Source organism: Podarcis bocagei, assembly GCF_964188305.1.
Source record: "Podarcis bocagei genome assembly, chromosome: 6".
In the NCBI taxonomy this organism is placed as follows: domain Eukaryota; kingdom Metazoa; phylum Chordata; class Lepidosauria; order Squamata; family Lacertidae; genus Podarcis; species Podarcis bocagei.
The window spans coordinates 83062811-83087858 of record NC_138130.1 but is presented as its reverse complement, the minus strand read 5'-3'; the positions used below and the strand labels follow the sequence as shown (position 1 = coordinate 83087858).

Here is a 25048-nt window from a genome sequence, read left to right as displayed (position 1 = left end):
CAGAGCTACCTCATCCCCAACTCCTTTGGGTCTTATATGGTTTGGTGTGTTGTGTCTATGCAGATTTGGTCCTGGCAGATCTGTAGGGAATTCCTCATGTTACGTAGCTCCATTCGCTATTTCTCAGAGGACTCTGAGGATAGGCGACTGTAAAATGTGGCACTGGAAAGTTGACTCCCGGTTTCCCATACGTAGCCTGACTTGATCATGAAGATGACAGCTCCCCCTCCCCCTTTGTCAGTGTTTTTAATTATGATGTCAGGATTGTTTCTGAAGCCGAGGCTAACATCGCATTCTACATGGCTGAGATTATAAATGACACTGTTTGCTAATTACCGTATTTCTCCGTGTATAAGAGCCAGTGTGGTGTAGTGGTTAAGAGCGGTAGTCACGTAATCTGGGAAACCGGGTTCACTTCCCCGCTCCTTCACATGCAGCTGCTGGGTGACCTTGGGCCAGTCACACTTTTGTGAAGTCTCTCAGCCCCACTCAACTCACAGAGTGTTTGTTGTGGGGGAGGAAGGGAAAGGAGAATGTTAGCCGCTTTGAGACTCCTGAAGGGGAGTGAAAGGCGGGATATCAAATCCAAACTCTTCTTCTTCTTCTTCTTATAAGACAAGGTTTTTTGAGAGCCAGTGTGGTGTAGTGGTTAAGAGCAGTGGACTCGTAATCTGGTGAACTGGGTTTGCGTCCCCTCTCCTCCACATGCAGCTGCTGGGTGACCTTGGGCCAGTCACACTTCCCTGAAGTCTCTCAGCCCCACTCACCTCACAGAGTGTTTGTTGTGGGGGAGGAAGGGAGATTGTTAGCCGCTTTGAGACTCCTTAGGGTAGTGATGAAGCGGGATATCAAATCCAAACTTTTCTTCTTCTTCTTCTTAAAAAAAATAGTAAAAAAATGGGGGTCATCTTGTACACGGACATCTGGGGGAAATTTTAAAATATTTAAGCATATGTCCGGGATTTTGGCTTGGGCAAGCTGAAGCGGTCCCTCCTGCTGCCGTCCCCCCCCCCCCCGGGCTACATGCTGGTGATTGGCTCACCTCCTGAAGCCCATGCTGGTTTGGCCAGCGGATTGAGATCAGCTGCCACTGCTGCCACTGTGAGCTGCCTCAGCTACCTCTCATTTCCCTTCTTTCCTTTTCCCCCTCTTCCCCTCTCAAGCTCCCACCCTGCCCCCAGCTCAATTTTCTGCCTTCCCCCAGCTCTTCCTTGGCATCCTGCTTGGGAGCCTGCTTCCCCGCAGCAGCAGCCACCATCGAGGGGGAGCGTGTGGTGCCCCAGTCGCTGCCTTTGCTTCTGCAAACTTCTTCTGCTGGAAACTGCTTCTGCTGCCTTTGCTTCTGCACCACAGTGCACTGCATGCACCTCATACTGGAAACTTTGAGGGCGATCACCCCCAAAAAGATCAACAACTTGCTTCCACCAATCATCCAGATTTTCACTTCTGTTTTAGGGTTTCATTTTCTTAATTATGGGTTCAAAAAAATAGGGGTTGTCTTATATATGGGGGAGTCTTATACATGGAAAATTCGGTACTTGGGCACAGCTGCAGAAGCACTCTGTGTGTAAAATCAAATTAAAAAATCAAATTCAGTGTTTTGACTATCTGGAGTGCCCCATACAAAATTCTGCTTTCTTGTGCACTAAGAAGAAGTTTTCTGCATGTCACTGCACTATCCAAAATGGTGTGCTGGGAAGGTGCACTCAGGACCGGCCCAAGACATTTTGCTGCCTGTGGCAAAGGACAAGTCAGGAATCCCTCCCATTTCATGTACAAAAATGGAGCAGGCTGGCAATTTTTTTTACTTCAATACAGGTGATGATGTGTTCCACCACATATAAAGGCAGCAGGTGGGCTTAGCGGGTAGGACCTGTGGCACAAACAGCTCTGTCCTCCACCATCTGACTCCTGTTCTCTATCCCCTGACACCTGTATTCTGGGGCAGCTGCCTCACCTTGCCTAATGGGAGGACTGGCCATGTATTCATTTGTTAGTGAATATGCACTCAAGAAGACAGCTTATTTTAATTTAATTTAATTTATTATATTTCTTACCCACCCTTTACCGCAAGGTCCCAAGGCAGGTTAGAATAATAAAATATACTACACCTCCCCTTACCCCACCTGAGCAACTGTTGCACTAATGAAACAGCCATATTAAAGGCTAAGTTTATTTTATATAATGTGTTATTAATAACTGAAGTGAGAACAGGAGAAGGACTGCCAAAATTTCTATCTCTGAGGAGGATTAGAGTACCATGTTGGACAGAATTTCCCCGCAAAGCAAGCCTGGCTTCATTTAAGGAAATCTCTACAATTCTCAGAGTGTATATTTCCCAACATGTATATTTGGCAAAATTGCATACATAAATGTGCATATTAAGAGAAATTCACACTAAATTTCATGAGGACTTTTTAAAAATTGCAAGCTGAATTGGAAATGTGTAGAACTGAATTTAAAACTGGTAGAAGGAGAAACTGAGAAATTGAAATTGGCATATTTGTCCATCCCTACCTGGGAGTAAGCCCCACTGAATTCAACAGGACTTACTTCTGGGTAGACATGGCTAGGATTGTTCTGTTAGTCAATAGGAGTAGAAAATGGATATATGCATACATGGAGCCATATGGACAGCATGTGGAAACAGCCATGACAGGAAGAGACCTCTAGGCAAGGTGGAGAACTGTTTCAAAATATCTGAACCAGATGGAAAGCCAGAATTTGAAGCTAAAAATAAACTAAATTGGTTAGACCTAAATCCTAATCCCCTCCCTTAAAAGATATGGGTACCTCAGATGACCCACAGATTGTAGATAGGGTTTATATAGGCTCAGCTAGACAGACATATTGCCACCCACAAACTTCATGGCCATCTTGATGTCTAGTGTAGAATCTCTGGAGTGAGGAAAGCAGGTGAGAGAGAACAATCTGTTTGCAGACAAGATGTGGAAAGTGATCACAGCAGAGCGCAATAGCAGAGGAGCCTCTGCCTTGGGGTTAGCGATGGGGAGAAATTCAAATCAGTTTGCATTTAAAGGCAAACCTATCTGATTTCCACTTTCCTAATGATGCATGAACTGAAACACAGCCATCCCTCGGATTTCTCAATTCTCTGAATTTTGCAGTGCCATTCTCCAGACGCGTAACATGTATGAAAATGGCTAAAATGTCCATAAAATGCACATATTAGAAGAAAAAAAAAATAGTATGCAAAATGCATTCTTTTTGAGGGAAGTGCTTTGCAAATATATATATATATATTTGTCAAAATTGCATACAAACGTGTCTGTTAGGAGAAATTTACTGAGTGATGTATTTATATTGTAAACCACCCTGTGATCTGTGATGGTATAGAAATTTAATCAAAAAGAACAATAGCAATATGGACTTTCCTCTCTGGACTATGTTTGCATTACTTAAAGTGACTTTGCTAACACCTCTGTAGCAAAAAGAGGCCCGCCACTTTACTGAAACCTCACTGCTTCCAAGCGTGGTGTGCTGAGACCTACTGCTGTGTTAGGTGATACAGTGGTACCTCGGGTTAAGTACTTAATTTGTTCTGGAGGTCTGTTCTTAACCTGAAACCATTCTTAACCTGAAGCACCACTTTAGCTAATGGGGCCTCCTGCTGCTGCTGCGCCGCTGGAGCACTATTTCTTTTCTCATCCTGAAGCAAAGTGAAGCATCCTGAAGCACTATTTCTGGGTTAGCGGAGTCTGTAACCTGAAGCGTATGTAACCTGAGGTACCACTGTATGTCCTAATATTTTTTGAGCTGCTGGTTAAAGCTGGAAGAAGAAAAGCACACCTTGAAATGGTGGCTGATACCTACGAAATCCGTTTTAGGAACATAGGAAACTGTGTCCTAACAAGTCAGACCACTAGGTCCATCTAGCTCAGTACTGGCTGCAACTCCCTGTGGTTTCAGACTGGAGTCTTCCCAAGCCTTACCTAGAATAGCCAGGGATTGAACCTGAGGTCTCCTGGGGGCGAAGCAGATACTCTGCCACTGAGCTAGGGCCCTTCTCTTCCCTAATGTGCCTTTTCTTCCCCGAACAGCTTTAGAACAAATACGTCCACTCATGCTAACTCTCTGCCTCTTCTCTGTTGGTTTCCCATCTGTTTCTGCCAAGAAATCCTGGACAAGCTGAAGAGGTGAGAGCTGTGAGCTGCCTCGGGAGAACAGGTGGCTTTCCCCCCCCCCCTCTGTGTTATCTGCCATCTGGGCAGGTTCACTCAAAAGATTTGCCTCTGCTGGAGACGTGTGTGGGTCTCCTTCATGTGGTTTGTTTCTCATGGAGCAAAGGCGAAAATCGGCACGACTGCTCCGCTCCACAAACACCTCCACTTTCTACCCGAGCGCCCAGCTTTCATCTGCTCTGTCTGGGCTGCGACTTTGATGTAGAGTTAAAGCAGCTCTGAAACAATATCTGGAGCACTTGTAGAAAGGCATCCAAGGGTGAAAACACACTGCAGGAACAAGAGCTCGGCGTTGCAGTTCGTGGAAGCTGCTAAAAAAGAATCTCCGCATTGTGTGCCTTCCTGTAGTAAGTGGGTAGACTGGTTAGGATAGAGATGATGGTTTAGATTAAGGTGGTGGGGGATGGACCATGCAACTACTTCTACATGCCCCAGGGAGCGTCATAAGCAGTTTGTGATTTGGCATTACTGAGGTGTGTGTGTCTGCTGCTTAAGGAAAGAATGTCAAAATTCTGCAGGGCATGCCAGAGACTGTGGTGTGTGCACCTAGAGTAGTCCTTTGAATAGTGGCCAGTGTGTAATTGTATCAGAAAAGCAAATGGGATCGGGGCCAAACTGTTATAATGGCTTTCAGCTCATGGTGTTTGTGGTTTTCCTAGAGCATAATCGTTACTAGAAATTGGAGTGTGTATGAAATATTCATGCACACACTTGGAAGTGAGTTGAATGAGGAGACCCTGGCTCTTCCAGCATGCACATCCTGCTAGCTTTCTCTTGTCTGTTCCTTGAAATCAGGGGTCTAGTTTTGCTTCCCTAAACTAGAACTGAAATGAAGGGTATGTAGACATGAGCGGTTTCAAACATAGAGGTAGTATCCCCCTCACCATGTTTTACATTTTATTTGTACTTGCTGTACACACTAGAGAGAAAGCAAGGTCATCTTCACCCAATGTGCATTACCTGATTTGGTTCCCCGCACCTGCACTCTCCACCCTAACTCCTGTTCAATGAAGTTTTCATCCGCACACGCGCAATGGCTATTCACACCTCAGCTTAACCATGGCCTGCATTTCTCAAATTGGATGGAAGCTGGTTTGAGGAGAAACACATCAAAGAGGAGTGCTTATTGAGAAACTACAGGATACCTATGGATTGTAGCTAACATCTGTAAGACTTGTTCAGCAGAATCCCTGTTCTGGACCTTGTGTATGAACTTTCCACCCCAATAATGAGTTACAAAACTTTATTGCAGAACCATCTAAAATCTAGTTACTTTTTGTTTTGTTCCTGTAACTTACTATAACACATTGCACTCAAGCAGTGTTCAGTCTTTTATGCAGTTCAGTAAACTTTCCTCTCTCTGATCCCAGAGAGAGATCCTAAGCTTGTTTATCATTGCAGAACCTCTCTGCTGCTGCTGCTGCTGCTGCTGCTGCTACTTGTCTCTGACTTCTCAAGTTTCATCTCCTGCTGTGAGAGCTCAGCTCTGATTTCCAGCAATGAGTCATCAGGTAGCTTAACACACTAAAATTGAAAAACATCAGCCCTCTGCTTTCACCCGCAATGGAACCTATCGCTTAAGGTAAGCTTCTTTTTGCAGCATTCCAAATACAAGGCATTCAAACACAGCATTTTATGTACATTAAACTTAAAACTTTAACAGCATCATGTTTGCTTGGATTCAAACACCAGCGGTCAAAGGGTCTCGTGTCCTAGACCTCAAGCGACAGTGTCCAAATCTATTTTGTCCGTAAAGTGCCTTGCAATGTTACTGAGTGTGTCAGATCAATGCTTACTTGGCCAGATTACAAAAGCCCTTTCACCAATCAGGAAAGTTCTACTGGATGGCAACTTTCAGACAGAATGGTGGAAGAACTTTAAGCGTGTGTGTGTGTGTGTGTGTGTGAGAGAGAGAGAGAGAGAGAGAGAGAGAGAGAGAGAGAGAGAGACTGGGGCAGCAGTTTAAAAAGGCCTTAGTAAGAGTCCCATACTTTATAGGTGCTCTTGTAAAGCCAATGAATGGGAAGGGCAGAGGGAGGCGAGAGCTCAGTAAAAGTTAAAAGGAAGTATAGTGGTACCTCAGGTTACATACGCTTCAGGTTACAGACTCTGCTAACCCAGAAATAGTACCTCGGGTTAAGAACATTGCTTCAGGATGAGAACAGAAATCATGCTCTAGTGGCATAGCGGCAGCAGGAGGCCCCATTAGCTAAAGTGGTGCTTCAGGTTAAGAACAGTTTCAGGTTAAGAACAGACCTCCGGAACGAATTAAGTTCTTAACCAGAGGTACCACTGTAACACCCACAGAGAAAGTTCCCTGCTCGAGACCATTGAAGCCTAACAGAGGAGCTTTTGAAACTCAAGTATCAAATTCTTTGATATTGAGCACCAAATATGATGAAGCTGTAGCCTTAGGAATAATTAGGCCTGTTGTTTTCAAAGTGGAAGAGGGATGTGTTAATGTGTGATTTGCTTGGCACTTTAATGCTGTAAGTAGAGGACTGCAATATGGGGATAATAATGCATTAGTTGCGTGTGAAGTGCTTTTGAACACTCAGAAACACTAAATAAATGCTAAATATTTCACACTGTTGTTCTTGCTAGCTTGAGCTTGGGCTGCCAACTTCTCAGCAGCTTACTTTAGCTGTGCCTCTAAAAGGTAAAGGTAAAGGTACCCCTGCCCGTACGGGCCAGTCGTGTCCAACTCTGGGGTTGCGCGCCCATCTCACTTAAGAGGCCGGGGGCCAGCGCTGTCCGCAGACACTTCCAGGTCACGTGGCCAGCGTGACAAGCTGCATCTGGTGAGCCAGCGCAGCACACGGAAACGCCGTTTACCTTCCCGCTGGTAAGCAGTCCCTATTTATCTACTTGCACCCAGGGGTGCTTTTGAACTGCTAGGTTGGCAGGCGCTGGGACCGAGCAACGGGAGCGCACCCCGCCGCGGGGATTCGAACCGCCGACCTGACGATCGGCAAGTCCTAGGCGCTGAGGTTTTACCCACAGCGCCACCCGCGTCCCCTAGCTGTGCCTCTACCAGCAAACAAACCTGTGAGCAACCAGATGTTGTTGGATTATGGTCACATCCGTACCATACATTTAAAGTGTATTTATCTGTCTATTGCATTTATATCCCACCTTTTCCTCCAAGGCACTTGAGGTGAAGCACATGGGTCCCCCCTCCCCATTTAATGCTCAAAACACCCCTGTGAGGTATGTTAGGCTGAGAGGCAGTGGCTGGCCTGAGGTCACCCAGTGAGCTTCATGGCTGAGTGGGGATTTGAAGCCTGGCCTCCCAGGTCCTAACCTGACACTCTAACCATCATACCACACTGTGACACTTTAACAGAGAACCCTGGAAACTGGTAAACTGTGTTGTTTAAACATTTTGATGTTTGCCACCCTGGGCTCCTTTGGGAGGAAGACCAAGATATGAATTTTGAATAGATGTAAGAAAGAAATCGGGCTGACTTACATTGTATATAAGAGCTTCTGCTTTGCATCTCTCCTCAAGATTACTGGGTATATTCCTCAAGGCTCCTCAAGACCACCACTTTTGTGGCGATCACACAAGGTCCCCGGACGTTTAACGGTCTATTGATCCCCGCTGCCACCAGCCAGTTACTCTCTGGTAAAACACTGAGTCCAGTCAGTTGTTAAAAGTGAACCAAGTTTATTTTACAAACATTAACAAGTTTATTGTTTCTCAGATAACATTCCTGCCAGTATCTTAATTTTAGTTTATTTACCCACCTACACCTTCCTAATACCTTCCTTTTTTTAATATTTTATTAAGTTTTCAAATACAAAATAAGAGATGTACACACAAAATCCCTTCACCGAAGAAGTAACAAACAAGAAAACCAAAACAAGTACACCAACAAACAATATAGAAAGAAGTAATAAAAAAAGAAAAAAATATAAAAAAAACCCCAACCATTCAAAACATTTTAATATAACTAACTGGACTTCCTCGCATCTCCCTTACCCTGCGTTCTTTATAATAAAAATATCAGCAAATTATTACCTTGTTTCATACCTTATTTTGTACTTTTCAAATATTATACTTCTAAATTTAAAGTAGTTTTTATCAATTGCTTATACCTTAAATTAAACCTAATATTACTTCAAATTTTGACCTTTTCTTACTTATAACTTAATTTTCTGTTTCACAAAATCTAATTGCTGGAGCCGAAGTTTTCTGAATCGTGCAAGTTCTTAACATTCATACAACTTATATTGTTTTTGTAAATAGTCCTTAAATTTTTTCCAGTCCTCTTCCATTGTTTCTTCTCCCAAATCTCGGATTCTGCCAGTCATTTCAGCCAGTTCCATATAGTCCATCAGTTGCGTCTGCCACTCTTCCAGTGTGGGCAAATCTTGTGTCTTCCAATGCTTTGCAATAAGTATTCTTGCTGCTGTAGTCGCATACATAAAAAAAGTTCTGTCCTTCTTTAACACTTTCTGGCCGACAATGCCCAAGAGGAAGGCCTCTGGTTTCTTAACAAAGGTATATTTAAATACCTTTTTTAACTCATTATAGATCATTTCCCAGAAGGCCCTCACTTTTGGACAAGTCCACCAGAGGTGAAAGAATGTCCCTTCAGCCTCCTTACATTTCCAACATTTATTATCAGACAGGTGATATATTTTTGCAAGCTTGACTGGGGTCATGTACCATCTATATATCATTTTCATAATATTTTCCTTCAGGGCATTACATGCCGTAAATTTCATTCCGGTGGTCCATAACCTTTCCCAGTCCTCAAACATGATGTTGTACCCAATATCCTGAGCCCATTTTATCATGGCTGATTTGACTGTCTCATCCTGTGTGTTCCATTTAAGCAGCAAGTTATACATTCTCGAAAGTACCTTAGTTTTTGGTTCTAACAATTCTGTCTCAAGTTTCGATTTTTCCACCTGGAATCCTATTTTTTTATCCAATTTGAAAACCTCTTGAATTTGAGCGTAATGTAGCCAGTCTCGCACCTTATTCTTTAATTTTTCTAAGCTCTGCAACCTCCAATTGTCTCCAATTTTTTCTATTATTTCCCAATATTTCGGCCAGACGGCCTCCATATTGAGTCTTTTTCGGGCCTTAACCTCCATTGGTGATAACCATCTCGGGGTCTTGTTTTCTAGTAAGTCTTTATATTTTGTCCAGACAATAAATATTGCTCTTCTGACAATATGGTTTTTGAACCCTTTATGAACCTTAACCTTGTCGTACCACAAATATGCATGCCATCCAAAAGCATTGTTAAACCCTTCCAGATCTAGGACATCAGTGTTCTCTAACAATATCCAATCCTTCATCCAGCAGAAGGCTGCAGCTTCATAATATAACCTTAAGTCCGGCAGGGCAAATCCCCCTCTTTCCTTTGCATCGGTTAGAATCTTAAATTTTATTCTGGGCTTTTTGCCCTGCCAGACAAACTTAGAAATATCTTTCTGCCACTTTCCAAAACATTCCACTCTGTCCACAATCTGTAGGGTTTGAAACAAAAACAACATCTTTGGCAATACATTCATCTTTATAGCTGCAATTCGACCCAACAAGGAAAGTTTCAATCTTGACCAAGTTTCTAGATCTTTTTAAATTTCTGACCAACATTTTTCATAGTTGTCTTTAAATAAGTTCAAACTTTTAGCAGTCAAATTGACCCCTAGGTATTTCACTTTTTTAACCACATTTAACTCTGTCTCTTTCTGAAACCTTTCTGATTCCAAAGATGTCAATTTTTTTCCCCAAAACCTTGGTTTTTTGCTTGTTCAGTTTAAATCCTGCCACCCGACCAAACTCATAAATCAATTCTAAGACTCTTTTCGTACTAGATTCTGGCTCCTGTAATGTTATTACCAAGTCATCTGCAAAAGCTTTAAGTTTGTACTGTTTCACTCCGACCTGTATTCCTTGCACCAACCGGTCCTCCCTAATCATGTTCAAAAGCACCTCCAGGACTGAAATAAATAACAGAGGGGATAGGGGGCAACCTTGTCGTGTTCCTTTTTCAATTTTGAACTCTTCTGTCACCACATTGTTAACTATTAATTTAGCTTTTTGCTCTGAATAAATTGCCTCTATTCCATTTTCAAATCCCCGTCCCACTCCCATCCCTTCCAAATTTTTCTTCATAAACTTCCAAGAAATGTTGTCAAAGGCCTTCTCCGCATCAATAAAAATTAACACTGCTTTTGTATTGATATTAGTTTGCAAAAGTTCCAAAATGTCAATAATATTCCTAGTGTTATCAAACAAATGTCTGCCTGGGAGAAAGCCTGCCTGATCTTTATGAATTACTTCATTTAGCACTTTTTTAAGTCTACTTGCTAGAATATCTGCAAAAATTTTGTAATCCACATTCAGGAGTGAGATGGGACGGTAGTTCTTAAGTTGAGTCTTTTCAGATTCCAATTTAGGTATCAATGTGATGAAAGCTTCTTTGCACGATTCCGGCGCCTTCTTCCCCTCCATGATCTGATTACAGACCTCCAATAGTGGTTGTATCAAAAATTCTTTCAATATCTTATAATACTTGGAGGTAAGTCCATCTGGTCCTGGAGATTTGCCTAGTTGCATATTCTGAATGGCACCCTCAATTTCTTGTTGTGTTATTTTGTAGTTCAGGATTGATCTCTTTTCCTGGGATAATTTTGGTAGTCCATTAATTTTTAAAAATTGGTCTATCTCAGTCTCTTCCTGCGCCCCTTGCGTATAAAGTTGTTTGAAGTATCTCTGGAAACACTTTCTAATTTCCTCGGGTTTCTGGATATTTCTCCCTTCAATCTCTAGGTTAGTAACCGTATTCAGTTTTTGTCTCTTTTTCAACTGCCATGCTAGCAGTTTCCCACACTTATTCGCTGATTCAAATGATCTTTGTTTCATCTGTTTAATTTTCCACTCAACTTCTTGATTTATCAATTTAGCATATTGTGCTTGGTAGAATTTGATTTCTCTCAGAACCTCCTGTGATTTTGGTTTTGATCTCCATTTTTTCTCACCATCTCTTATCTTCTCTAAGATCTTATCCTTTTTTTCATTCCAAAGTCTTTTCTTTATCGTGTTCTGTTGTATCAAAAACCCTCTCATAACTGCTTTACTTGCGTCCCAGGTTATTCTTTTTTCCACCGTAGTGTTCAAATTTATTTCAAAGTAATCTTTTAAAGTTTTTTGGGCCTTCTTCACAATCTCCTGATCTCTTAATAGGGTGTCATTCATTTTCCATCTGAAGGAACCGATTGGAGTAAGTCTCATTTCCACTTTCATAGCGTTATGGTCGGAGCAGGTTTTTGGGCAGATTTCCACTTTTCTAGTCTTAGGTGCCAGCCCTCTAGTTATCCAACAACAAATCCGTTTATTGTGAGGACCATGCCTGTACACAAACATCAACACAACAATAGTTAAAAATATTAAAATTCATTACATACTATGCCAACAAGACCTTCATCCCACAAAATAGAAAGAGAGGGAAAACAAGCAACGAGTTAAACAGACGATGTAGGGGTCTTTACATTGTCATCCATAAATCTTTCCCTGGCTTTCATGGCCTTCATCACAAAAACCGCTACCACATGGGTAATACGTGGGTTTGCATCAACTAACAAAAATTTTACTCTATCTTCAGGATTGGTTATAGAGTCGGGTATAATTTGCAGCAATGCGTCTCTAAAGCCCGAATAGATGGGGCAATAGAGGAGGTAATGTGTAAGATCCTCTTTAATTTTCATAAGGCAAGGGCATAAACGATGTTCTACTGGGGGTTTGTGAATCTACCGGTCAGATATGCAGTTGGCAATGTTTGAAACCGTGCCATAGTGAAAGCTCTCCGAAGGGTGGGATCAGTGATCTCCGCCAAGTAGTTGGCACAGATTTTAACTACTTTTACTCGGGGAAACCAGTAGGAAAACCCAGAGTTTTTTATCTTTGTGGAGTCCAAGAAGGCGTCTTTTTCAAAGATCCATTCCCGAACTTTATCTGGGCTCCACAATTTGAGGGTATTAAACTCAGGTAGATTGTATCTGGATAGGATATCTAGTAGGTTTTTACGCCAAGTAGTATTATTTTGTAATGATGCAAAGGCTTGTTTAGCCAATAAGGTGTTCGGGGCATCTATGAGGTTGGTGAAAAAACGCAGGAATCTTAAGTGGGCCCTGGCAGACACAGAAGGTAATCCTACTTCCACTCTTAGGAGAGCTGCCGGAGTACTCTGAGGGAGGCCTAGAATTCTTCTGAGGTAAAAAATTTGGAAGATTTCAAGCCGTTCTAACAGCTTCTGATTCCATCCCCAGAGTTCTACTCCATATAGCATCTGGGGAATCACTTTTCCAACAAAAGCTTTTAGTGCCGGGATCACCAGTTGCCCTCCCCTCGAATAAAAAAAGCTGAGCAGAGCACTGATTGTCCTACGTGTTAGAAGGGCTACAGTCTTGAAGTGGGCAAGCCAGCTAGATGTAGCTTGGAAAGTGATACCAAGATATTAAAAAAAAAGACACTGTTCAATTTTGTGTTCATCTAAAGACCATCTAAATGTGTGGCGAGCTCTAGTAAATACCACAATTTTTGTTTTGTCATAATTGATCTTTAGAGAATTTTGGGAACAATAAGCTGCGAGCCCCTCCAGCATGCTGTGTAGGCCCCTTCGAGTGAGTGCCATGACAGCCATGTCATCCGCATATAGCAATATATTCAGGTGTTTGCCTTCCAGGGCAGGAGCTGATGACTTATACTTTGCCATATGTTGAACAATGTCGTTTATATAGAAATTAAAGAGGAACGGCGCTAACAAACAGCCCTGTTTAACCCCTTTCTCCAGTGGCAGTGGATCAGTATAGTTGCCTGACATCCCAGTTCTAATTTTAACTGTGGTGTCTGAATGTAACTCTCTAAGTATTTTGAGAAGTCGTCTATCAATATCTGTTTCATATAGTTTTTGCCATAATTTGTCCCTACAGATTGAATCAAAAGCGGATGTGAGATCTACAAAAGCCACAAAAAGTTTGTTCTTATGTACCTTTGTATACTTATCTATCATTGTCTGTAGTACCAAACAATGGCCTGTTGTACTATGGCCCTTTCTAAACCCTGCCTGTTCCGGGTTAAACAAGTTAGAGTGGTCAGCCCAGTCAACCAGTTTATTTAGCAGGTAGCGAGTATAAAGTTTATACACAATGTCCAGGAGACTTATGGGGCGATAGTTTGAGGGGTCTTGGGGGTCTCCCTTCTTATAGATGGGGGCTACCAGGCTCAGTTTCCAGTTTTCTGGGATTTTGCATGTATCATTTATTACCGTAAAAAGTTGGGCCAAAATAGCAGCCCACCACTGGGCATTTAGTTTAAACACCTCAGGAGGAATCATATCCTCACCGGGAGCTTTGCCATTCTTGAGTGTTTTAATTAGCTGTAAACATTATGATTCGGTAACAGGATCCCAGCCCATTAATAGATTGTTTTTAAGTGGAGGAAACTAGTTATCCATATTTGGTCGATTCTTGTCCATGACAGATGGGCTTCAGAAAAGAAAGTTCCTTCTTTACCTAAGGGGTTCTTTGTCCTCCATATATCTATCAAGTCCATATTGTCAGTTAGTTCAAAAAAGGTTTTAGGTAGTCTGCCGTCTTTTGTTAAATTTTGATTTTGTGACTTATCCATATTTGTAGAGACCACCCCATTCATATCTCCCATCATGATGATGTTGGTATAGTCCAGATAGTCCAGCATTGTCTCATGCAGCTTCCTATAAAATTCTGATTTCCCCTCATTCGGTGCATAGATTCCTAATATTAAAAACTTTTCTCCTTGAGTCTGTATTTCAATTGCCAAAATTCTTCCTTGCTCATCTTTAAATAAAAATTTCGGTGACAGGCTCTCCTTTGCATAGATCACCAATCCTCTTTTCTTGACTCTGTCCGATGAGATAAATTCTTGGCCTAATCTTTTGTTAATTAACACTTTCCTATGGAGCCTAGTCACATGTGTTTCCTGCAAGCAAATAATGTCCAATTGTTCTTTTTTCAATATATGAAAGATTCTTCTCCTTTTTTCCGGGGGATTCCCGCCATTAATGTTCCAACTAAGGAGCTGCAGAGACATCCTGGGTCAGTCTGTTAGTCCTGTGGTGGCGTCTCTTTCTTTTGATCCTCTGGTCCCGAGGGTACAGGTGTCGGTACAAGTAGAGGCGGAGGTGGTGGCCAAGAACCTACTGCTCCTTTCTGAAGGTCCTCTTTGTGGTCGTTCAAAAACTTTTGTTGATCTTCTGTTGTTCTGATTTTAACTTTCTTTCCCTTGAAATTGAAGGATAATCCTTGTGGAAACTCCCACCTAAAAGGAATTGAATTGCCTTTTAATAGTGTTGTTAGTCCTGTATAAGTAGCTCTAAGGTCCAAGAGTTGTTTCGGAATGTCCTTGTAAATTTCTGCTCTGATGCCTTGAATGACAAGTGATTTTCCAAAATGAAGGCCTAGTATTTTTTCTCTCTCTTGCTTGGATCTCAAAATAATCAAACAGTCTCTGGATCTGTCCTTCCTCACTACTCTTCCCAATCTAAAAGCACTTACAATTTTAAAATCATTGTCTTCTTCTATACCCCAGAACTTTGAGAATTCCGATGTCAAATAACCAATCAAGTCTCCCTGTTCAAGTTCTGGGATAGCTCTTAATCTGAGATTATTCTCCCTATTTCTCAGTTCAACCATAGACAGGTAGGCCTGCTGTTCATTAACCTGTTTATGCAAAGGCTTTACCTCCACTTTTATTGCCTCAGCCTTCTGATTGGCTTCCCCAGCTTTTTGAATAGCTTCCTCAGCCAATTTGCGATTTTCTGCAGTTGCGTCCTGGAGATTCCCAATTGCTTGTGTATGTTGAGCAACTTGATCAGTCAGTTTGCTAATAGTGGCTGTAGCTTGATCAATTTTGGACGAATGCTCATCCGCCTTTTTGTTTAAAATTCCCAGTTGTTCCAAAATTTGATTTAAAACTGTTTCAGAACCTCCTGAAGCCATATTCTCTGATGATGCCTGCTCAACTTCCCCTTCTTGTGTCCCTAAAACAGCTGGGACAGATGATCTGCGTGGCTGAGAGGTCAAAGTTGTTTGTACCAGTTGTTTAGCTTTCGTTTTAGCCAATCTTGCTTTCCCTGTGCCACTCATTCCACTCCTGTCTACGTGCCAAGGTCAGACCATATACAGTCCCATGGGAAAGACAGTTCCAGAGAGTAAATAACAAGGCAGCAAAGAATCAAAACAAAATGCAGTTCCCAGACAGTTGTAAATCCAAAATCCTCTAAGGGGAGTGCAACTGTACTTCAGAAGAAAGAAAGGGATTTTTCCGCCATTAAAGTCCCAGCAGTTAAAAACAGATTTGAAGTGGACCTTCAACTTCCTTTTGGCATGTAGAGCTTTTCCCCAAGTTAAAACAAAGTCTCAAGAAAGGTGCAAGAAACAGTTTCCCTGCTTGTATCCAAACTGTAAACGCTCGCATGTAGCACTTTCAATATTAGAAACAGTTTCAGCAATTTGACAGTTCTTTTTTAGCCTGGCAGTCCGTGACTTTGGGTTTCTCAGTCATTTGTAAATCCCAAAGGAGGGGGAAAGTCCAATCGAAAACCCACAAAAGTAAAGCAAAATTGTCTCTTTTAGTTTCTTAAAAACAAGTTCAGTTGTTGCACGATAATCCACACTTTTTACAATTCTTTTTAAAGCGCTTCCCGCTTGTCAAAATCTTTGCTTTGATCTTTTAAGCACGATCGGGAGACGGACTTCCTGGTTGCGTCTCCCGTTTTCAGCCGAATTCAATCACTTTAGTCCCAAAAATTTTAAAATCCCCTACTCACGGGTTTGTAGTTTAGAGTCTAATGTTCCAGGAAGAAAGGTCGGCGCTCATTGGCAGCAGCTGCGCGGCTTCACTTCCGCAGAAAGAGCGATGAACTCACAGCACCGCTCCCCCTTCCACGTTCCGGAGCCCCTTACGGGGTTCCTTCTTTGTTTCTGGGGGGGCTTCAGGTGCCCGCCGAGTCCCACAGCCACAGGCTCACTCTGCCTGTGGTTTTTCTTTATGGGTCTCCGCTTTGCCGTAGCGGACGACCCTTTTCTGCGGAGCTCCCCTTCACAGCGCGAAGAGGACCGCCATTGCCGTTTCGCGCCGCCTCCGGAAGTCCCTTCCTAATACCTTCTGACTGTTTATTTCAACTGTTTGACTGACTCCTCTTAAATTCTCTCACTCTCTCACACCAGACTAGCCCAACCCACAGACTTATCTCCAGACTGTCTTCTCAACCACTCTTACTCTAACTCCTCTTAACAAATTCTCTCTGTGCTTAAACCTTATATACAGTTAACTCTGCCCCTTGGGTTCCCATTGGTTAGTCATTTTACAATTAGTTAACCCTTTCCCTATGAACCCAGTATGATATCACACACATAGGAGGGCAAACACCACACTCCCCTACGCAGTGGTTGCATCTGCACTGCTCAGTTGGTCTGATAACGCTAAGGTGGCAGGTTTGATCCCCATATGGGCCAGCTGTATATTCCTGCCTTGCAGAGGGTTGGCTAGATGATCCTCAGGGTACCTTCCAACTCTACAATTCACCATCCTCATAAGACTGAGTTGAAAAGCCCCTGAAACGCAGCCAGCTTCCTAATGCTGCCCTCAATCATTTGTAGTAGTCTCTGTTTCCTGAAGTGATAATCCATTCGATAAAAAGTGTCTCTGGTTCACAAAGGAGATGTTGATCAGTATCAACAATGGATGCCGCTAAAGAACATAGATTGAAATGTATGTTATACAGTTGTGCTTTCCTTAAAGAATGAGGATTAAGAGTTTTCCCACTGTAAAGAAATCAGATATAGGGAGACGGATCTCATTAATTAAGTGATACAGAAATTACCCAGTGCATCAAAGTCGTCCATGTAAAAATATGGGCTGAGATCCAATGAGCAGCTTTCAGAGGTGCCTAAAGACTTTTCAGTTCTTTCCTTTGATCAGCAAATTCTCCCATTGCCATATCACAAAAGTACTTTTGAAAGTTCCCTGTATTTTCAAAAGGGGTTCCGTGGCATGGGGAGGGAGATCAATAAAAAGCAGCTTTGTAAAGAGATTATGTTTTAATCAAACTCCCCTTGCAGCCTTTGCTTGCAAGTTGGTCTAGAGCAGCAGGATGCAAATACCACTACTGATATCTCGCTATCCTTTCCATCCTTTCTTTTAAAAAACAAACAAAAACAAACCACATTTATTCATAAGTTACAACACAGCTTTCTCCACTGCCATAATACCGCAGAATGATCACTCCAATCCTCAATCCCGCATCACTGTCATGTTGGCTTGCCAAATACCCTCAATAGGAACCCAACTACTGATCTGGTTTACTAGACAGGAACGAGCCAGCAGTAAATCACACTGTGCAGGTTGGAGTTAACTCTTTATTAGCAAAAGCACGATATGCAAAGGAGTCTCAAGCCTAATGAGAACAGCAACGCATCTCCGGTAGGTCTTGCCCCCATGAAGCAGTTGCTGAGACTGAAGGTCCCTAGCTCCCCACAGCTGCCTAAGTCCCCTCCTCTCCAGGGTTCTTTCCTAAGCAATCAGAGACTACATCCGTGTGTCACAAATCTCTCCTCCGCCCTTTTCATGCCTCTTCTGGTTCTAGCAGACAAGGGGGCAGGGGAGCTTCTCGCAGCAGGAGGGGGAGACACCTGTGACTCTTCACCAGCTTGACTCATCTCTACCTCTTGGCCTCTCTCTTCCCTCCTCTCTTGCTTCAGCTTCTGCCTCTGATTCTGGACTTCTCTCTGCCACAGACTCTCCCAGCTCACTAAGCCCAGTTGCCTACTCAGCTTCCAACACCTCCTCTTCTTGGTCTTCTCCCTCTGACTGTTGTCCCATCACCACTCCCTGGAAACTAAGCCTTCTTTCATTGGTGGTTCCCCAGCTGGCTCCTGCTAGCATTCCTCTGCATCCATCCAACCAGCCCATGACAGTTCGCTACATCCTGGTGTTTATTTTATTAATGAATCACCCTGCCTTTTCCCTTTTGGTCTCTTTGACTTATTCTAAATAAACACTTTCTTAAATTTGCCTTTGGGGTTGAGAAGTACATGCTATGGCAGGTTCAGGTCTTTTCAGCCCAGCTTATCCCAGCAGTGGGAATCATCCTGTACAAAGCAAAAGGCAGCGTTTCCAAACACACCCACTCCAGCACTGAGGTGGGGAGGAACGCTGCCTTTCCCCCTTAAAGAGCAGGGAAGGAGCTTTGTCTCTGATCTCAGTGTGGTGGTGTCTGGTGCTCAGATTGGAGATCTGGAAATGCTGGTTCATGTGTGTGCCTCTGCATGTATGTTTTTGAATGTCCATGTCTGCTGAGTGTATGTGGGTGTGGTTTAATGTGCAGTGTGTGTATATACCCGCATATATTGGCCATACCCACTGCTAAGGTACCATCAATGTGTCCCCCAAACCGAAAAAGATTAGTCAGCCCTGATTTATGCATTGTTCCACATATGCTGGGAAACTGAGATGAGGGTCTTATGTATATTACCTCTTATGACGCATAAAGAGGAAATACAGCTCTGTGCACCATGCATTGCTTTGTTGCTCAGTTATTTCTGAAGTGAGTTTCTCCCACGATGCTAACAATTGGAGGCTGTAAAGAATGAAGAAGTAGTTCAGGGCAGCCTTGTATGTTGTATTACTGCCCACCGAAGAGAGCTAGATTTATACTTGAATGCTTCACAGCCACAGGGAGGGGAGACATTTCTTTATGCGCTAAGTCTAAGAGAACCACATTTTCTACAACAGAGCGGGCTATAATGAAACTGTATAAGAATGCAGGAATACAGCAAACACTCATTAAGCATTTTAATATATTCAGTGCTTCTCCTGGGTCTGATATACCTGTGCCATTGTTGAATACATGTCCCATTTTCCCTCCTTTGGTGGAATTTTAGCTACAAATGATTCCTTAGACATGGAACATGATGTTCATGTTATTGGCAGTGTGATAAACATACAAATGACTTGATCTTGTGGTCCCAGCTCACGTGAAAGTCTGCTCAGATATATTCTGAGAAGGCACAAGTTTGTTGCAATCACCAGATGGGCAATAACTGTGCATTTATTTCACACGCGCACATATTGTTCAGAAAAGCCTTGCCGTTATTGCTCACCATGGGCGCAGTCCAACACAATTAAGTCTCACTGATTCTACTATTACATTGAAATAAACAGAGCTCAAAGGGGCAAGCATTTTACTTTGCTTTTTAAACTCAGGATGTGAGCAGCTGGGTTCCGTGTACTTTATGGATTCCCATAGCAGCTAAATTCAACTGAGGACTCAGCTACATTAGTAAAGAAAAAGCGTTTTATCTGCGACACCAGACGGCGCTGTGGAGTTCCATCTTTCGCCAATGTGATTACCCTTTTAGAGGTTTACAACGCGTTTTCCTGAAACACTTTTTTTGATGTGTCTAGATCCAGCTTTAGTCACCTGTTCAAAAGAGGCCACACCCAGAGCTTGATCAGGCATGCAGATTCCAGGTTAACTTCATATTTGATGGAGGGGGAGATGGAGATGAGCTCTGCCCCATATTCATCCTTGCTGCCATCCATCAGTCGGACGACTGTGTGAAACAGGGAGCCTTCTGTGCTCATGAAGGCATGATTTAGAATGGGCACAGGATGGTGCAGTGGGGGGGGGGACTGCACTGCTCACTTGACCTGCCTCCAGCCAAGTCACTGTCATGCTCCTGGGCTGCCCTGGATGGGAGGAAAGGAGGAGCAGAGCGCAAAGAGTTGGTTTTTTAAAAAAACAAATACTTTGTGTGGTTGCGTCTAATCTTGCCCCTCTCTAAAAATTATTTATTTGTGTGTGCTTTTATTTAAAGAATAAAATAAAAATCAGGATTAAGGGGTTTTCTCAGGACAGTGGAGGGCTTGTATGCTGTGTCCCATTGGTGAAGTGGTGGCGGCACTTGTCCTCTTCTGAGAGGACATGCCTTGTGATGGGGTAGGGGGCAAAAAAATGGGTTGAGAAGGGCCAGTTGGGGGGGAGTAAGAAATGTCCCTCTTTTCATCTAAGGAATGTTTAGAGGTATACAATTAGAAGAAGAGTTTGGATTTGATATCCCGCTTTATCACTACCCTAAGGAGTCTCAAAGTGGCGAACATTCTCCTTTCCCTTCCTCCTCCACAACAAACACTCTGTGAGGTGAGTGGGGCTGAGAGACTTCAAAGAAGTGTGACTAGCCCAAGGTCACCCAGCAGCTGCATGTGAAGGAGCGGAGACTCGAACCCGGTTCACCAGACTACGAGTCCGCCGCTCTTAACCACTACACCACACAGGCAACTTAGACATGTTGCTTTAAACAGCCAGGATGGTCAAAGGCCAGTGTTGGCATACATGTGGCTGGTCTCCTTTCCCCAAAGAGTCTGATCTTGGGGAAGAGTCAGAGCTCAGTGGCAGAGCATCTACTTTGCGCACAGAAGGTCCAAGGTTGAATCTGTGGTATCTCCAGGCGGGGGCATCACAAGGTGTGTGTGGGTGTCGCGGTCTGCCCAGGGTGTCATGCCTGTGTGTGTGTGTGTGTGTGACAAAATCCCCCCTGGCGGATCTGCGTGCCGGTGCTCGCACCCCTGGCGGGTGGATTTCCACAATTGGCGCAATCCTCAACGTGAAAATCCACCCCCTGATCACGCAAATACGCCCAACAATCAGCCTGGCAACTCTGGTGGGCAGTGCTCGCACTCCCGGCTGGCGGCACTGACACGGTTTTATGTGATCGCTGGTTGGATTTGAGCAATCTGTGGTCGCATGTGTTTCGCGGCCAACCTTCCCTTTAAAAAGCTCAACAACTTTGGGGTAAAGGTAAAGGTAAAGGGACCCCTGACCATTAGGTCCAGTCGTGGCTGACTCTGGGGTTGTGGCCCTCATCTCGCTTTATTGGCCAAGGGAGCCTGTGTACAGCTTCCAGGTCATGTGGCCAGCATGACTAAGCCGCTTCTGGCGAACCAGAGCAGCGCACAGAAACGCCGTTTACCTTCCCGCTGGAGCGGTTCCTATTTATCTACTTGCACTTTGACGTGCTTTCGAACTGCTAGGTTGGCAGGAGCAGGGACCGAGCAACGGGAGCTCACCCCGTCGCGGGGATTCGAACCGCCGACCTTCTGATCGGCAAGTCCTAGGCTCTGTGGTTTAACCCACAGTGCCACCCACATCCGTAACTTTGGGGTACTGTCCCTTAAATAGTTTAACAACTCTGGGCAACGTTCCCAAAAATTGCAATGTTGGGGGGGGGTGACAAAAATTTTTTTGCTCCGGGTACCACCTGACCTTGCTACGCCTCTGTCTCCAGGCACTGACAATACTGAGCTAGAGGAATTGACTCATCATAAGGTGCCTTCTATGTCCTTCAGGCCAACAACCTGTAAAGTATCCATTGACGGTTGGGCCAGATGGTACCACAGTCTCCTCCACCTCTGATCCATTCTGCTGAGCAATTTTCTCTGGGGTGCATCGGAATTTTCTGAATCTGATCTCACTGAGCAATATACATCTGGGAAATGAGTATTTGAAAGAGAGAAATAAAAGAGGGGAAAACCTGCCAAGCTCTTAATATCCATCTGGCGTTTCTATTCAGCTTGGCTTGTCATCGGCCATCATGTTGTCTGTTGTCTTTCTACTGTGCTTTAGGGAAGACCCATTTCTGGCAACACTTGTAACATGTGCTTTTGTCTGCAGAGACAAATGATGTGATATAGTCTGCTTTTTAACAGATGCTCCCGAAGAAGCATACAATAAAATAATAAAAAACAACAACAGCTACAATGTCATCAGGAGTCAGAAAAAAACAACTAAATTCCGCATCGAAGGCCCATCAGGACACTGAAAAGAAAAGATGTTCCCAAACCACAATAGGCAATCTGCTGGACCACAGTGCTAGATGAGTAGAAGTGCCAGATGAGTTTTTAACGGTGCAGTGCTGGACAGATGTAAATTATTGAGAAGTTATTCCTACTGATAACTTTCGCTGGCTTCTGAAAAGCAGAAAAGGGAAAAGGCTTAGGCAGTGGGAAGTCCAAAGCCTGGGTGCCACAACTGAGAATGCTTTCGTCTAGAGATGAGGTAGAAATTTGATTCAGTTCGTAATTAAAGGCAGTCTCGGCTAATTCATATTTGTTCAAAACAATATGTGGACCAAAACACAGCCAGCTTTTGAAATTCACACTTCTCTGAATTGTATAATGCAGTTCTCCAGCAGAGTAATGCATACCCTCCAACACAACAAAACACAGCCCAAATCCAGGTCACAATCTTCTGGGTCCAAAATCCTGTGCGAGTCACTAGCCCTAGTCATACTGTAGGTAAAACTGTACATGCAAAGGAACCATTGGGAGCTTTGGTGTGTGCAGTCTGCATTCAGCACCATTTAAATTTGGTGTTAAACGCTGCCTCCTCCCAAGGTCAGAACCACTCAAGAGCTTCCAAGTCTATGCTTTTATCTTTCCCAAGACAGCGACTGGCTTGTGGTTCCAAGGAAGGTCTCAGCATTTCCTGTTGTGACCATTAGCATATAGCAAGGCAATTTTGATCCCACCCCTTTCTGCACCACTTTTTAATAAGTCTCTCCAGGACATATACTAATTCGAGAACTGATGGATCAGCTGTAAAACTTGATTCATCAGATAAATAGTCAAATTCCCAGTAGTGCTGTTCTGGGACTTTGAAATGTGTTTCTCAATGCAAATTAGCAGAGCTGTGCTTGCTATAAACTTCCTGATTTTGACCGTCCTGCATCCAGTTCATCTCTAGCAATCCATTAATCGTCAGGTGTGGACTCATTGTTTTACTCTCCCCAGTTCTGCAGGAAGCCTACCGGGCAAGGAACCGTGGCTCAGAGGTAGAGGATTTGTTCTTTGTGTGCAGAAGGTCCTGAGTTCAATTGCTGGCATCTCCAGGTAGAGCTGGGAATGTGCTCTGTCAGAAACAGTGAATAGCTGCTGGCAGACATTGTAGTCAGCATTGATCTAGATGGGCCAATGGTCTGATGCAGCATAAGGCAGCCCCCTATGTTTCTGTGTGTTGGGTTTTGAAGTGGGAAGAAGCCTAGAAAAGTGCAGGTGTTTTCCTCCCTATGTAAATTATATCTTCCAGGTTCTCCTCTTCTAGCTCCTTCCTCAAAAGAGAGAAAAAGCCTTTCCCCCACCCCAGCAGAACTGAAATGCTTTTAACAGTAAGACTGCATGCCCATCATGCATTCTAAGCACATGTAAAGCACACGAATCCTGGGAATTGTAGTTTGCTAAGGGTGCTGGGAATTGTAGCTCTGCTAGCAGCAAATTATAAGTCCCAGGGTTCTTTGGGGGAAATCATGTGCTTTAAATATATGGTGCCTACACAGCCCTAGGGCATTGGCTATGTCCTTACAGGACTCAGGTCCATAAAAATAATTTTGCATATACTTGTACAGATGGGGCGACTTTCAGCCCTGTACAGTGGGAGGAAAGAGAAGTTTAAAAAGGAGTAACATAGCAGGCGATCTAGGGCCCATACAAAGGAGCCACAGTTTGCCCCACACCCCACCACACCCCCGGATATCTCCTAACAATGCCCCTGGAGTATTGTAACAAGCAAATGCTTATCAGATAAAACTTTCCTCAACCATCACTGATGTAGGAAAGGTACAACTGATGATTTTTTTGTTCATCAGTTGCTTTAACCTTTACCTTTCTACCCTGGCTTTTGACACTTGAGGTATATTTTTTGGACCCTCCTTATTTCTGTGATTGTAAGTTGTTTTGAACTGTTTTTAACATTAGGTTTTACTTCTTGTAACCTGCCACGAGGCCTTATGGTGAAGGGCGGTCTAATAAATCGTCATCATCATCATCATCATCCAGGGCTGTGCTGGTGAGGAAAGCACAAAGGGGTGCCACATCCACAATCTTCTTAACTAAGAGGAAACACTATGTCTGGATATCTATTCTATTTTCTGAAGCATGCATTGAATTATGCAAATATAACCCTTTGGTTCTAACTGAGGAATTAAAGTGCTTTTTAAAAAGAGAGAGTTCTTTGTTTAAAAGAAAATGCAAAAGATAGCTGCAATTACACACACAAGTTTGGGTCTCCTCAAACCCCATGAGATTCACTTCCAAGGAGGAATAGATTGTGGAATCAAGCTGTATGTAAATAGGCTTCAGAAATGGGACGCACAGTTACTCCCCAGTTACTACACGGGTGAAAGCTTTCCCCCTTCTTGTTTGCTTTCCAGCCATAAACAGTGCTGTTTCTTCAAATTAACTGTACCTTATTAGTTTGCTAGAGCTAATCAACGCTGATTTGATGCAGCTGTGAGATGCATCTTCTTCAGTAATGGGGATTGGACCTGACGGCAGGCGGACAGGGGCAGAGGGTGGGTTACCTGGTTGCCGTGGAGGGAAAACATCATCAGATGTCAGCCTTACTTATGGCTTTTATCCTGAAGTTCTACAAAAGTATTCAATGTAGCTTACAGAACAAAACCAGACACATACAGCAAAAACAGAATAAAAACAGAACTAGCACAGATCACTAAATAACTCGGAATGCTAAAACCAGACAGCTAAAGATTGGGAAAAAAAGATATCAATTAAAACTCAAAGTCAGCAGCAGAAGATGAACCAATGGCTCACAGTGGCAAGAAAAAAACAAGTGAACGGAATCTCTCCAAAATGGATATTTTAAAGCCTGCGTCTTTGCTAACCTGAAGATTGCATGATCCTTTCCTTTAAGTCTTTTTCATCTTTGTTTTCTGTGAATGGAGAGTTGTTTCCTGTTACTTCTGGAAACTCTGTGAGTAAAATTTTCACTCAT

At 43.3% G+C, this 25048-nt stretch overlaps 1 long non-coding RNA gene across 1 annotated transcript in view; it reads left to right on the top strand.

Moving 5' to 3' along the window:
* The window catches only part of LOC308589158, a 103004-nt gene extending 78230 nt beyond the window's left edge, over window positions 1–24774 (top strand). Inside the window, exons 4-6 of the long non-coding RNA XR_014009110.1 lie at window positions 5604–5784; window positions 23053–23151; window positions 24013–24774. This is a non-coding gene — a long non-coding RNA (uncharacterized lncRNA). The remainder of the gene's footprint in view (window positions 1–5603; window positions 5785–23052; window positions 23152–24012) is intronic.
* Window positions 24775–25048: the final 274 nt, after the last annotated feature.